Source organism: Phyllostomus hastatus, unplaced genomic scaffold, assembly GCF_019186645.2.
Source record: "Phyllostomus hastatus isolate PE091 unplaced genomic scaffold, TTU_PhHast_1.1 phas_contig_196, whole genome shotgun sequence".
Lineage (NCBI taxonomy): Eukaryota > Metazoa > Chordata > Mammalia > Chiroptera > Phyllostomidae > Phyllostomus > Phyllostomus hastatus.
The window spans coordinates 42,391,813-42,405,082 of record NW_025333709.1 but is presented as its reverse complement, the minus strand read 5'-3'; the positions used below and the strand labels follow the sequence as shown (position 1 = coordinate 42,405,082).

Genomic DNA, 13,270 nt, shown 5'->3' with positions numbered 1-13,270 from the left:
ATTATTATTCCACATAATCACACTAGACCTGCATGTCTCATTCCTTCTCTCTTTCCTCAGAAGCTTGCTATTCCATCCCTCCCATTAACCTAATATTAAAATTTTAATCCTTTAACATGACAAAAAAAGAGAATAAATTCATCTCTTTCTTTTAAACCTAGGCACTCTATGACAGACCATAATCAATACCAGTGCAAAAAAATACAAAAATCATGTAAATTTTATTGAAGTAGAAAAATCAAATCACAAGGATTTTTCAAAGCCCTCCTAAAGCAACAGGATTGAAGTGGTCCAAGGGAGAACACCACTCCTGTCTTTATTGGTCAAAAAGACCATCATCTAAATCTCCCGGTAAACATTCTCCAGGATAAGCATGCATTCATTTTAGAAACAAAATAAAACTTCAGTGATGGGCATTATCACTGAACAAGGTTATCACTGAAATTTCCATATAACTCTTCTAATGATTTAAAACAACTTTAAAGGAAAGCAGAAGTAACTTAGTGCCATAGTAGATCCTAATGTTACATCATGCATACAGGCTTACTTTTCCTCAACTCTATCCTATCACACATACAACAGATAAATCACAAACAAAAAGTCAAACATTCCAAGATGAAAATAAATGGAGCATATGAACAGACAAGTCACAAAAGTAAAAATTGGCCAGTAACATGTAAAAGATGGCAAAGCTACTGATTTTAGTTAAATGTAAATTGAGTCAATACATTGTGACTCACAGGATATTTATCAAACATAAGAATCTATGGGGGAAGAGACCCAGTGGCTGCCAGAAAGCACTCACCTGGAGGGGCCAAGCTGCCCAGCATGAGGAGCCCCTGAGTTCCAGGAAGCAGAGGCTGGCAGTGGCTCTTCCAGCACAGCAGGAGCCAGGGCAGCTGGTTCCTGTGTCACCTCTGCGACCTAAAGCCTCCAGATTCCAAGGTGAGATTCTGTGCTTAGATGGCAGTTAGTGATGCCTGAGCAGGGTGTGCAGCTACCGCTGCACTGGCAACCTTGACCACTGGTCCGACAGGCCTGAGTCATCACTGCCTAACCTAGCAGTAATGGCTTGGTTCTGCCTGGATTGCGTGCAGTGTAACCGAACGCGTACATCAACCATCGCTATAGAACTAGGCTGCTGCCCTGATGTGCTGGCTAATTGCTTTGAAAACGTGCAAACTCCTACCTGGTTAACAAAGCTAGGTGCTGTCCAACCAGCCTCTCCTGGTGACCAGCACTTGGTGCTTCCAGAACCAAAACAGAATCTGCCACTATGACAACTGTGACAACTTGACATTGCTGAGTGTTCCCTCAGCTGCCTCCAGCTGTGTGGATGTCAGGGTGATCATTTGCAAGTGGGTTCCTGGGCTGCCTGCAGGGGCTGACAGTGTGGAAGATCACTGCAGGTCTGGACCCCTGGTACAACTGCAGCCTGTTGCCCTTGGATGCTGTCAGAGGACATTTTTGCTGTATTCAGGTGTGAAACCCCTTCCCGACTGTGCAGCTTGGGGAGAGTGATCCACTGTGACTGACTCGCAGATCTGCAAACAAAGCCTTCTGTGGCACCTCAGCCAAGGATAAGTGTCATCACCCCCTGCACTGGCTGAGCCCAGAAGTGTGAGATCCTGTCGCCAACTAAAGCTCAATAACCAATTTGTGGATTCCGGGTCACCCCACCCCGCATCAGCCTCAACAGCAGGTGGATGTGTGTTGTTTGCCTCATGCCTGTCAATGTAAGAAATATACAAAATTGTAAGAATTTTTATTGAGCTATTTTCATTCCTTTTAAGAATTTTCATGAGTGTATTTCAGCCAAACTGATGACAATTGCTGGGAAGCAAAACATCAATAGTCCACCCCGCTTTATACACTACATTCAAAAGAGAGGATGTAGTGGGTCCATGAAATCCATCAGTGATACATTAGGGAGGCTGGAGAAAGCAAAGCTGGGAAACCTCTGGAACTGGATGAAAAGCAAAATGATAGACCTGCACTTCTTTTACATATGTGAGTGCAGGGGAGTTAACAGTCAACAATTAACTCAGTAACAATGAGGGGATTTGTGGCCTCCTCTTTGGTGCTGTGGTACAGTATCTGTGTTGGAAGGGATCAAGGAAAAAGAATTTACTTTGACATTCTAAAGTACATTATCATAGATGCAAAAAGATGATTCACAGGCTTAATTAAGGTAACGACTGACATTTACCAGGGAAGAGACTGGCCTAAGATATGACTACTTGCCATAAATGATTTTAGTTAATAACTTTTCATTTCAGACCATTTTTTGTGGGTACTTCAGGTTTTAAGTTAGTAAGGCCCCCACACAGGCCTCCACTGAGCTTCTCAGGTGTAGCATGTGGCCCTTTGCATCCACATGACTCTCACAACCCTTTAAAACATTTGGAACCAAGACATGCAGGGAGCCTGAAACTCTAAGGACAGGCAATCCCAGAAGGGCACGAAGGTACTGCTGTCCTGCCAGCAGTCAAGAGTGAGACTCTTTAACAGTCTGGCATGTTGGGGCCTCCTGGCCTGGGCTGCAAAATCGATGACACATTTCTGAAGGACTGGGTGGTTGGTAAAGTCTGAGCTGAAAATGATGTGGATTGCCATATTCTAAATTAGTTTTGAAAATTCTTCAAGAATATAGAGAAGAGCCTGAGAATGATTTTACAATACTTGTGAACACCTGCACTCTGTTTTATAAGAGGCTTTTCTCTTGTAATTTGGTGGATGACAGAAGCTATTACTTGGTTCAAGTAGTGTTTCTGAGAACGGCCTTGGGTTTTCAGCACTTGGGTGTCTTCAACATGCATCCTGTAACATAAGTCACGGGATTTAGTGACAGCTTTTCTTTCACCTCCCCCAATCTAAAGCTTTCTAACTTGTTCGATCCTGTCTGGAATTAAAGAGAGTAAACTTAGTCTTCCAAATTAATTACAAATGATATACTTGAGATCATTTTATTGTATACTAAGACATTCTTTGGGTATTATTTATACCTCAAATGATCACATATATTCTACAGAAATAAGTATTTAACATGTAAATTTGTTTCATTTCCTGGGATGTGGTCATTCTGTTAAATATTTTGAAGTAACATCACAGTGAGATATTTGCAGTTCAGCAAGATAAGGCAAACCACCTTTGTAGTATGTTAGTTTCTCTAATAAATTTCTGATTTTTTCTTAATGTCAGCTTTAGGTTCTACTTTATGTGCACACATACATTTTCTACACTATGGTTTGGCTTGATTTGGACCCCAATCAAGTCCAAGGTCCAACCTTCTGCTCTCTTCCAGCACTTTCTTTGTATTAACAATGTTAATTTTATTTTTGGATTTATGGTATGGCTAGAAATCCATGACCATACTGATTAAAACAGAATAGTGAACATTCTTATAGTCCCAATCTCAAGTGCAAAATTTTGACTATTGGACCAATATTGTTTATTATTGCCTTATTTCACATAAATACCCTTCAGGTTTTAAAGACATTTCCTTCTATTAAACCAAAAAGAACCCGAGGAAACAATTTTTAGGAACTTTAATATACAATAAAACTTTCAAATAAAATTAAATATACTGTTTAACCCTGTAATTCTACACTTGTGATCTGTCATACAAAAACTTACATAAGCACATATTTATATATAGTGTGTTCCCTCAGGTACCTAAATACCTATCAGTCAATGAACACACTTACCTCCAATGAAAGAGATAAGGTATACAGTAATTACAGAGAATATGAGATTACAAGCAATATTTTTCATGTTATCCATATTACATTGTAAATAAACAAGTTCCAGGAGACAAAGTAAGTATGATACCATTCTTTAAAAATATATATTTAAATTCATGTAAACACAGAAGAAATATTCTGAAAGAATACACAGAATTTCCAAAGATGGAAATTTATACATATATATACACACACACACATATATATAGTTTGGCATTTCACAACCTGCCTTACATGTATTATGTGGAATAATAAATGTATTAGTAAGAGAATACATTAATTCAAGATAACAAGATCCAAGATTTTTATATTGTCTTATCAGTTTGTTAGTGTTACTCAGAATATTTGGGTTGATGAAAAATCTATTATGTCATCTTTTACATCAGATTAAAGCTCTTTTTTCATATTTAAAACAAACTATTTCATTTAAAATATCTAGGAGGTCAAAGCTCTACAAAAAATATGACTGAGCAATGAAGAGATAGCCAACCTAGCAGATGCAGAGTTCAAAACTCTGGTAATCAGGAAGCTCACAGAAAGGATTGTGTATGGTCACAAAATAAAGGAAAAACTGAAGGCCATGAAAAGTGGAATAAAGGCAACCAACAGGGAAGGAAGGAAACCAGGATTCAAATCAACAGATTGGAGAAGAAGGAAGAAATAAACATTGAACCAGAACAGAATGATGAAACAAGAACTCAAGAAAATCACGACAGACTCAAGAACCTCCAGTACAACATGCAAATCATAGGAGTACCAGATAGAGAAGAGGAAGAGTAAGAAATTGAACCCTTATTTGAAAACGTAATGGAACAGAACTTCCTTAATCTGGCAAAGAAAATAGACCCCAGGAAGTCCAGGAAGCTCAGAGATTCCCAAAGAAGTTGGATCCAAGGAAGCACAATCCAAGGCACATCATAATTACATTACCCAAGATTAAAGATAAGCAGGGAATCCTAAAAGCAGCAGGAGAAAAGGAGACAAGTACCTACAAAGGAATTACCATTAGACTATCAGCTGATTTCTCAGAAGAAACCTTGTAGGCAATAAAGGGGTTGGAAAGAAGTATTCAAAGTCATGAAAGGCAAGGACCTACATTCAAGATTACTCTATCCAACAAAGCTATCATTTAAAATGGAAGGGCAGATAAAGTGCTTTCCAGATGAGGTCAAGCTAAAGGAGTTCATCATCATCAAGCCCTTATTACATGAAATATTAAAGGACTTATCTAAGAAAAAGAAGAAGATCAAAAATACAAACTGTAAAATGAAAATGAACTCAAAACTATCAACAACCAAAAGTAAAAACACAAAAACAAAAATAAACTAAGGAAACAACTAGAACAGAAACAGACTCACACAAATAAAGATCACATGGAGGGTTGTCAGCCAAGGGTGGGGGAGACAATGGGGGTTAAATTAATTTTTTTAATATCTAGAAATAATTTAACACAATGTTTATTAAAATGTCAATGCACCTGAAAATCTAAAGTCACAATTCTTAACAACTTCACTGTTTTCAATGTAAATATTTATGAATTTTACATTAACTTACTGACTTCTTACTGACTTACTGACTTAAATAGAAAGGTTACCTGTGTGGTGACTCAGTGATATAAGTACAAATACTTTGACAATCTCCCAACCTGTCTTCTTCCCTTGAACTGTGGCAGGCCTTGCAGTTGCCTCAACAAAAAGCATTCAGTGAAACTGATATTAGTTCCTAGACTCTGATAGAATAGGTAATACATTCTGTCTCTGTTTCTCTCTCACTCTTTCCCTCCATCTGGGTATTTGTACCACTCAAAGCTAAATGCTCAAATTCATTAAAAAGAGAGGAACAATATTGAAAAGGGGCAAGCACTGTTCTGGTGCAGAGGAGAGCCCAGAGCATAGAGAGGAAGCAGGAGAACCAGCCACCTAGGGTTAGAATATTCCAGTGCTGTGTTTGAAATGGTAGAATATTCTGGGCCTGTCTCTTCTTGCTTTAGGAAGTATTTATTCGTTACTTCATTCAGTAAGTGCCCAAATTATTGGGGATCACTTACTACTGATCAGCAATTCTACAGTTACTAAAGATGTTCAGTTGTGGCTGGAATGTTTCTTCATGTCAACTTTCAGTGTTCTTTGTGTGCTCTGCCTATTAATGATTAGCAAACTTGTGAATACCATTTGGTTTCAAACATGTACCTGATATGGCCTTTCAGATATCAGAGAGGAATCCTCATCCTTCCCCTGGTATCAGCCAAATGACTCTGACAAGCTCTTCAACCTTCTACTGCAAGCTGTTTTCCTCATCTGAGGTATGTTTGTGAGTAGGAGGAGGAAAAGGAGAAGAAGAAGGAGAAGAGGAAGAAGCACAATGACAATAATAACAGCAACAGAGGGACATAGTATAAAACTAAAATGGCAATAAATACTTACCTATCAATAATCACTTCATGTAAATGGTTTAAACATCCCAATTCAAAAGATATAGGACAGATGATTAGAAAAGAAAATAAGGCCCATGTACACATCATCTTCAAGAAGCTCACCTTAGAAGAAAAGATACACACAGATTACAAGTAAAGGGGTGAAAAAATATTTCATGGAAAAGGAAAGGAAAAAAGCAGGGTTAGTAATACTTATATCTGACAAATACACTTTAAAGTCAACGTTATAGTAACAGACGAAGAAGGACACTACCTAATGATAAGAGAATAATGCAATAGGAGGATATAACCTTAGCAAACATCCAACATAGGAGCTCCTAAATAAGTAGAGCAAATCTTGATGTGCATAAAAGAAGAAATTGAGAGAAATACGTTTATACTAGGGCTTTAAAAACCACACTGATGTCAAAGAATACATCTTCTAGGCAGAAAATCAACAAGGAAATGGAGGATTTAAATGACATACTAGATTAAAGGATTTAATGGATATTTTCAGAGGATTTCATCTCAAAGTCACAGAATATACAGTCTTCTAAGGCTCACTTGGGGAGTTTTCTAAGATAGACCACATGTTATGACACAAAACAAGTCTCAATAAATTTAACAACATTGACAGCACATCAAGTGCCTTCTCTGACAACAATGCTAGACACTGAAATCAATCACAAGAAGAAAACTGAAAAAAATACAGAGACATAGAAGCTAAACAACATGTTAAACAATGTATGGGTTAATAAGAGAAAAGAAAAATCAAAAGATACCATGAAACAAATGAAAATAAGAATACAACAACCCAAAATCTGTGGGACTACAAAAGCAGTCCTAAGAAGGAAATTCATAGCAATAAAGGCCTATCTCAAGAAACAAGAAAGAGCTCAAGTAAACATCCTGATTATACACTTAAAGGAACTAGGAAAAAAACAACAAAGTCCAAACTGAGTGGAACATGGGAAAGAATCAAGATTAAAATAAAAATAAATGAAACAGAGTCTAAGACAACACAAAAGATCAGTGAATCCAAAAGCTGTTTCTTTGAAAAGATAAAGATTGACAACCATTTAAACAGACTCAGTGAGAAAATAAAAGCAGGAGGACCCAAATAAATAAATTCAAAAAAGAAAAACAATTTCATCCACAATTGCTTCAAAAATAATAAAATATCTAGGAATAAATTTAACTGATAATTAAAACATTCTGTACTCAGAAAATTATAAGACATTGAAGTCAAAAATGAAAGAAGATACAAGTGGAAGCATTAATATCACTAAAATGTCCATATTAATGAAAACAATGTATAGATTCAATGCAATTTCTATCAAATTACCAATGATGTATTTCACAAAATTAGACCAATTTTTTTTTAATATATGGAACCACCACAGGCCTCAGATAGCAACAGTGATCTAGAGAGAGAAGAACAAAGTTGGAGGAATCATGCTGCTTAATCTCAAACTGTACTATAAGGCCATAGTCATCAAAACAGCAAGTTACTGGCAAGAAAAAAATGGACACATAGATCAATGTAACAGAACAGAGGGCCCAGAAATAAACCCACACCTTCTTAGTCAATTAATATTTGACAGAGGAAGCAAGTGCATATAATGGGCTAATGATAGTTTATTCAATAAAATGGTGGTAGGAAACTTGAGCAGATGCATGCACGAAAATGAAACTAGACTACATTTTTATGCCACACACAAGAATACATTCAGAAAGGGTTAAAGACTTAAATGTTAGACCTGAAGCCATAATCCTAGAAGAAAACACAGGCAGCTAAATCTCAGATATTACTCGTAGCAGTATTTTTTCTGCTCTATCTCCTCAGGCAAGGAAAACAAAAGAATAAACAAATGGTACTAGATCAAACTGAAAGGTTTGCAGAGCCAAGGAAACCATCAACAAAATAATAACACAACCTACTGAATGGGAGAACATATTGCTGATACATCTAATGAGAGGTTAATATCCAAGATTTATAAAGAACGTACAAAATTCAACATAAAAAAAACAACAACAAACAATCCTGTTAACATATGGGCAAGAGACCTGAGTAAACACTTTTCTAAAGAGGGAATAGAGATGGCCAACAGACATGTGAAAAGATGTTCAACGTCACTAGTCCTCAGAGAAATGAAAATCGAAGCCATAGTGAGGTCTCACCTCACACCTGTCAGAATGACCACCATCAATATCAGCAAACAAGTGCTGGTGAAGATGTGGAGAAAGGGGAACCACAGCGCACTGTTGGTAGAAATGCAGATTATTGCATCCACTGTGGAAAGCAATGTGGAGTATCTCACAAAATTAAAGATCAAGCTCCCTTACGACCCAGAGATTCCACTACTGGGGATTTATCTAAAGATATGCAAAACACTAATTTGAAAAAATACATGCACCACTATATTGTTTGCAGTGTTATTTACAACAGCAGCCCAAGTGATTATCAGTAGATGAGTAGATAACAGAGTTATGGTATATTGACAAAATGGATTAGTACTTGGCTATAAAAAAGAAGCAAATTTTCCTCTTTGAGACAGCATGGTTGTACCTGGAGAACATTATGATAAAGGAAATAAGCCAGTCACAGTAGGACAAGTACCATATACTTTCATGCATACATGGATTCTAATATACAAACTGAACTAACAAGCAACATAGACACAGACTCACATACAGAGAGGAGGCTGACAGCTCTGTGTGGCGGGAAGTGACTTGGAGTTTGGGGGGATTGAGCTAAACAAATAAAGAACTCATAGACATGGACAACAGTGTGGTGATTGCAGGGCACGGGGGCTGTGTAAGTTGAAGAGGGTGTAGGGAGATAAATACTAACTGAAATAAAATTAAAAATGAACTTAAAAAAATGCTTGCCTCAAACTTGCAGGTAAGAGTGGCTAAAAAATGGAGTTATAAATAAAGGTAACCCCTGGGGAGGACCCTGTTTTTAAATAATAAATCAACTACTTAAAAAAATGTATATTTCATGTTATTCCGAGTCTGAATATATTAACATTAAAGAATAAATAATTGTATCAGAGACTTTGGAAACTGCTCTTTCCAAAACATTCCTTCCTCAGCACATAAAGTTGATAATCATTCATAAAAAGGAAATTCTTAAGATGACTAGCACAGTTCAGTGATAAGTGGTGGGTAGACAGAGAAATGGTGTAGATGTAATTCTACCTATAGATACGTGTCATTCTACTCAGAAAGACAGACTGTAAGTAAGAAAATTTGTGTGAAGAGTAGTATAATAAGTAAAGACCACCAAGCTAGAAAACATCCAGCAGGGATCATAGAAAGTGTCTTGTGTCATTGACAAGTAAGTGAGACCTGAAGTAACAGGAGGAAGGAATGGGGAGAGAGGAAGACACAAAAGGTAAAGCAGGAAAAATAGCACTGACAATTTCCAAGAAGTCCCAGTTTAGTGTATGAGAAAGAAGCTCAAAAAGGAGGCAGATGATGCTGGAAACCTTAAAGATAAGTAATTATAAAGATTTTAAAGCATCTAATGAAAGCATTTATAAGCCAAAGAAAAGGAGAAGACAGAACAAAAGGCAGATATGTAATCAGATTTCCTTTTTTAAAAAAGCTCTCAAGATGCAGTCACTGGATTGAATTGTACAGGGACCAGAGTGGAATGGCCAAGAAATAGTAGTTTGTTGCGAGAGTTGTAATGCTTAGTTTGTAAAACTAGACATTAAAGATATGACAACATGCCCTGGCTGGTATAGTTCAGTGGAATGAGTTATATTCCTGCAAATCAAAGGGTTGCTAGATCCATTCCCTCTCAGGGCACATGCCTGGGTTGCAGGCCTGGTCCCCATTAGAGGGCGTTCAAGAGGCAACTACACATTGATGTTTCCCTCTCTTTGTCCTTCCCTTCTCCTCTCCAAAAATAAATAAATAAAATGTTTTAAAACATAAATAAAGATATGATGACCCTAACTCTTATAATATTAACCTCATATTTATTTTATACAGAAAGAATATTTAATGTATATGAAATACTTAAAATGTCTTTGGTACACAGTGACACAGAAGTAATATAAACTACTGTTATTATTGTTTTTTTCATTACTGTAAAGAATGTTATTAATAACCTAATATATATGCCTATGATTCCTTATTTAATAGCAACTAGTTTCCAATCAATCAAGATTATATATTCTATCAAAAGTCATAGAGAACATATCCTGTGAAGTACTTCAAAGTACATGTGTAAATAATTTGGTATTCAGATGAGTAAGTTGAAATACTAATGAATTTTTATAACTGTTCAGGATCTTCACCAGTCGTCTAGTTTAAAGGGAAGACCATTCCTCAGCAATATGAATGTGCACCCCAACAACACTGGCAGCCAAACCCAAAGTTTACTTGCTTTCAATATGGCATTTAAACAACTATTCACTTGAGATCCCAAGAATTTGAGATCCTAGAGCATAAAAGAGATTTTCTTATTACAGCAGGAGTTTTCTGCCATAAAAAAATCTCCTATGAAATCTCAGTAGAGATCCAATGGTGAGATTCACAGAAATAGAGGTCGCATGAAGAGTTATCAGTGGAAAGGGGGAGATGGAAGAACAGGGATGTTGGGAACCGCCCTGCCTGGTGTCAGAAGTCATAACCCCTGCCTAGGCTAAGGTTGCGGGAACACCCTTGGAACCCTAAGTCAGCAAGGAGACAAAAGCTTATCTCCCTGGCAGGAGCGCTGCTTCTGCTGCTTCATCTATAACTGAACCCCAAAGCTTGGTGGGTTAGCCAATGACAGGTAAGATTCCCCAAGGAGGGAATGATCTAAGACAAGCATGATCACGTGGGAGGCCCCCAAGAAAGGACTTTGGGGGCTATAGCAAGAGGGGGTGATGGACCCTCACTCCTCAGTTTTGACAGAGCCTGAGTCCTCATCATCTGGGAGAAAATCTCCTTATCTCTTGGTTGCCTTACATCCCTTGCTCCACCTAAGCCTGAAACAATGACAGGGTGTTTCCACCCTGTGCTGGAAAGGGCGAATTCCCCTGGTGATCAGGCCTAAGAAAGAACATGAAAATTACTGTGAAACCTCCTTTGTTTAGAATGCTCTCAGTTGAACGAGAAGGGTCCAAAGAGGAAGTTAGTTTGTTCCTCAAAGTCTTACAGCTCTTTGACCCTGACTCAAAACAGACCTGCAAAGTTCCTTGTTATCTATTGTTCCTTACTTCCTTATAGTGAGTACTGTACTTTACCTGAATTATTATGCAAAACAAACCAAATAAAAGCCGGTTTGGACAGCAAATGGGCACGCTCCCCACTAGAGGGGGTGGCCATTCCGTCCCTACTTCTCCACAGAAACTAGTCTGTCTCTGTGCATGTTTTTTCTCACGTTTCGACGAGCCATCCACAACGTCCCATGATCACTGCTGGCTGGTGACCTACACATCACAGGGAGAGATACAAGGAATAATGAGCACAAATGGCAGGTATGAAATAGACAGTGGGAGGTTAAGCATAGTATGGGAAATAGAGAAGGCAAAAAACTTATATGTATGACCCATGGACATGAACTAAGGTAGGGAACGATGGTAGGAGGGAGTTATAGGTCAGAGGGAAATAAAGGGGAGAAAAAAATGGGACAAATGTATAGTATAGTCAATACAATATATTAAATTTTTTTTAAATCCCCTGGTGAATATGGTTCTTCCCATGGTAGCTGCCTGCCAAAATGATCAAAGAGAAAATGTACACTGCATATAAAATAACAACCATAAATTTTATATATATAATAAAGTCCAAACAGTTTCTACCACATCTATCTGAACACTCTTCATAGTTTTAAAATGCAAGGAATTCTGTTAGTATACACTATACGGTGTATTCTTAGGAGAGAAAGAATCTATATGCTTTAAACCAATAAATGATCAAATATTTACTTTCTAACCTTCACCACCTCCTCTTGGCACCAGGAGTCTGCCTATGCGGCCTCTCTCCTGTAGGGAGCTCCTAGCCTCAAGGTCTCAGCAAGGGAGAAGGGAAGAGTAGAGAGACTTTTTAATAATAGAGTATTGTTTTCATACATTATCAGTGGGGAAAACAGAAGGATTTACCCACTATCTATTTACCCACTATCTAGATGATAGATAGATGATGATAGATGATAGATAGATGATAGATAGATAGATAGATAGATAGATAGATAGATAATGGATATCAATATAAAATGAGCTTTCTGTGTATCAAACTGGTTAGGGTAGTGAGTGGTTCCCAAAATTTTCTGCATGTTAGAACCACCTTGGGTGCTTTGAACAAAATAATGTGATGCCCAGTTCCATACAAACAAAAGCAGAATTTCTAGCATCTGGGCCAAAATTTAACATTTGTGAGTACTTCCTAGGTGATTCCAATAAGCAGTGGAGTGTGGGAAACACTGATTAAGGTCCAGATGAGCAGAGAACATGGTTATCACTTTACTCAAGAGGCATAATTTATAGAAAAATCTGGGAAATGGTTTAGTCCATCAAGCATCAGGTATTCTGTTGGTGTCTAAACTAAATATCAACTCCCTGTGACTTTAAAACCTACTAATAAGTTTAACTAAATTTGTGCAAATAAGTAACATTTTATAGAGACTACTTCCAAAGTATTATTATTATGCAAAAGAGTGGCACCACCTTGCTTCCATGTCATTAACTGGTACAAATGAATTCAGTTACACTCTTGTTTCCTCGTTCACTGGGCCTGATTTTGTTCATCTTATCTAGTCCAACCACAGCACCTATTGACCAGTGCAGGAATGGGTTTACTTAATATTTCTTTCTAAGAAACAACTTTCTATGATAAGTAGAGGTAAGAATATTCCAATGTAGTCTTTTCTACATTTCAAACAATCTTATTCGTGAGTGACCAGTGTCTCTTTAAAATCTATCTGGGTTTTCCCCATTTTCTGCTTTCTGGAAAAACAAAGCACTACTAAGTTTCAACATTATTATTTCTTCTTTTAACTTCATTATCTACAAATGTGCTACTAATACTATATTAGTGATTTAATAATAGCTATCATTTCATATACACTGCAATTTACCAGGAAAAATGTTACATGCATTTCATACACTAAATT

General features: G+C 37.3%; 1 pseudogene; it reads left to right on the top strand.

The window, feature by feature from the left end:
- Positions 1–4,481: 4,481 nt before the first annotated feature.
- On the top strand, positions 4,482–6,158 carry LOC123815638 (annotated as a pseudogene).
- The last annotated feature ends 7,112 nt before the right edge of the window (positions 6,159–13,270 follow it).